The sequence below is a fragment of the Cynara cardunculus genome, assembly GCF_001531365.2.
Source record: "Cynara cardunculus var. scolymus isolate 2C chromosome LG 3, CcrdV1, whole genome shotgun sequence".
Lineage (NCBI taxonomy): Eukaryota > Viridiplantae > Streptophyta > Magnoliopsida > Asterales > Asteraceae > Cynara > Cynara cardunculus.
The window spans coordinates 3,028,529-3,031,920 of record NC_037530.1 but is presented as its reverse complement, the minus strand read 5'-3'; positions in this window follow the sequence as shown (position 1 = coordinate 3,031,920).

The window sequence follows — 3,392 nt, the reverse complement described above, 5'->3', positions numbered from 1 at the left end:
CATTATTACTGAAATTTTCAAAATAAAAAAGATTGATTTAGTCATGATTTTTTTAAATATTTTTAAGTTGTTTCATTTTTTAAAAATTATGAAGAAAATCTTCAAGAGATTCTCTTCAAATTTATTGTATTTATGAGAACGACATATGGTAAACAGTTATTAATTATATAATATTGTGTTTTTAATAGACAAATAAATTGTTTAAGATCTATCGAATTTTAATAGTAACTGAGATGGATTCATGCAATTAATAATCCATCAATTTTGAACTTGTAGGTGTTAATCTTATTGGTATCATCATATCTATTGTAATATCGAAATTTGAACGTTTGTTAGTAACTTAGGAGCTGTTCGGTAACGCCGACGACCTCTGCGAAGAACACCACGAGGTAATCCTCCTCTGCGCATAATCGTCTTCAAGTGTTAATTTGTAGTTAGGGTTTATGATTGAAAGTATGGACCAAGTTTTGGAATAGGTATTGGGGATACTAATTGCTTAATATTGATATTTCCTTCAATGTAAAACAAAGGGTAAAATGGTAATTTTCATCATTTAGACTGTTTATTCAACATAACAACCGAAAAACAACTTATCAGTTATCATACAGATAACTTTATCCATACCGGACGTAATGGAAAACGAACCGAACAGCCCTTACTTAACTTAATAGGACTCTGAGCTTATTTGGTTAGCTATACATGACTGTTTGAGAGTGACTTAATTATTTAAAGAGAGGCTTATTCAGTTTTAAAGGAAAGCTTTATCCAGAAAGCCAAAAAAATTCCAAATTTGTTTGTTCCAATAAAAAAAAATGCACGCATTTCATTTATGAAAAAACTTTTGAAACAAAAATTACCTGTAATCTTGAATTGTAAGTAATATACATCAATAAACAGTATTTCATGCATAAAAATTGGTTTTTAATAATTTTTGTCAAATGTTTTATAATATAATATATATATATATATATAATTTATGATACCTTTAAATTTATATTTTATTTAAAAATAAAAACATTATCGTTTCCTCAAACTACTAAAAAAACTGTATTATATCGACAAAGACAAATAATAAAATGAAACATTAAAATTGAGATATATCTTTGATGGATTAAAATTTAATTCACCAACCATAACTTATACGCAAATAAAGAAATATTAAAACTAAAGGATTAAAACGAGCATTTAATTTTATTAATGTTTTATATGATAAAGATGAAATACAATAACATTCATGATTATATAATAATTATCGCACGAATTTAAAAAGGCTATAATTCACAAAAATATAAAAGTATTTTAATATAATTTTTAAAATAAATAAAAGAGATATTTTTGGTATTTTGAACAACTTTTTGAAGCTATTTGTTTATGAGATAAAAATAATATTTTATTGATATTCAATTTTTTTAAAAATAGAGAATATCTTTAAAAATCGGATGTATTTCTTTTAGAATATTTTAAATTTTAATTATTTATTTTAAAGAAATTTTGGATAAATATATATTTGTTTTGTTTTATTTTTAGTCCCTGTTGATAAAATACAGTTATATGGTTTTGAGAAAGACAATTTTTTACTTTTGAATAAAAATAAATTTGAAGATATCATAAAATTTTGAAAAAACATATCGATATTAATATCAAATTAATTATTTAAATTTTTTTCTTTTTTGTACAATTTATTTAATTCAGTTTTTTTATTATAATTTAATTTAAGTCTAATAGCGAAGTAATTTGTTTTTGGCTTAACAACGTAATTTTTATAAAGATAATGATTCTATTATAAATCAATGATTATCCTAATTATATTTTAATTTTTTTAATTTAAAATTATTATATGTTTATCCTATATTGATTATGTTCATCTGCAGTTAGTTATACGAATTTCAAAAAATGGAGCTTTAATAAGTTGTACTCACGCACAATTTACTTGTAATATTAAATTTTAAGTAATATACATTAATAAACAATACTCCATACATAAAAAACGGTTTTAAGAGTTTTTGTCAAATGCTTTATAATATAGTATAGGTTAAACAATTACATATGAATTAAAAAATATGTGAACACGACTGTATCTAGGTGTGTTCCAATGTGAGATACAAAACAGGGCCCTCATGTTTTATAGACTCAGATATGCAAGTTTTATTTTTTATGCAGTTATATATTGTTACTTTTAGCTGATTTGACGATCCTTGATCCCAATATTCAGAAAATGTTAAAAAAATAATATTTTATTCAAGTTAATTATGTATGCTACTCTATTTTTTTTAAGACTTTTGGGATATTTTTACTTATATGATTTTGAATATAAATATATGATAAAACTTTTATATTTTATTTATTTTTTCCTTCTTATAGTCGATTTATATGTAGTTTTAAACAGTTGTTTGTTTCACATAAATTTTCCGTCTAAGACTATAATTTGATACATTGATATTAACATGTATTTCACAATGTGTTTGCTTCATATGTATTCGGTTCACAATGTGAAACTTTTTAGTTGTATTTTTGTTTCACAAATACATAAAGAAGTACACGTTGTGAAACAAATATAAGTTAATCAATACACTAGATCCAAATATGAAATATCACATAATGCATCGATTTTTAAGATTATTATAATTTTATGAGTTCTCATGTGAACATACAAACACATACATGTGTGTGTGTGAGAGAGAAAAGGGAAGTTATTGTGAAAAACGTAAGAAGATATATGAACCATTGATCACTTTCAATCTTATGTCCACCAATGAATTGTTTTTTACAAGTGAATTGATTTGATGCATCTCGGTGCAATAAACAAAAAGTAATTGTAGAATGGAAGGTTGAATACAATTAGACATATTTTTTTCAACTTTTTATTCTTATTGATGTATATCAATAATTAACACACAGATATACAATCCATATTGTTGTGGAAGAAGGAAAAAAAACCCAAACAATCTTACACAGAGAATAACTTACAAGAACAACACATAGAGTACTTGCAAGGATATGAAGAACATTAAGGTCTTTTTTTCACACAGGGAGAGTAGGATAGTAGTAGAAGAGAGACGATTGCCTTGAGAATGGACTTAGAAATTCTTTATGGGAAACGTAGTTTGCATGGGATATGCATTATGTCTTTTATACTACCTTCATGCATTAAATGCATAAGGACACTTGTCACATTAGGATAAGAAGACATGGGTTGACTTGACCATAGTTGATATATCATTTTCATCATACACTGCGTTAGAGATGGCCAAATGGGCCCGGCCCGGCCCGGGACCGGGACCGACAAAGGACCGGCCCGGGACCGGGACCGGTAAGGACCGGTTATGGGACCGAAAACCGGGACCGGTTGAGGTTTTTGGTAGTTTCGTGGGACCGGGACCGACCGGGACCGG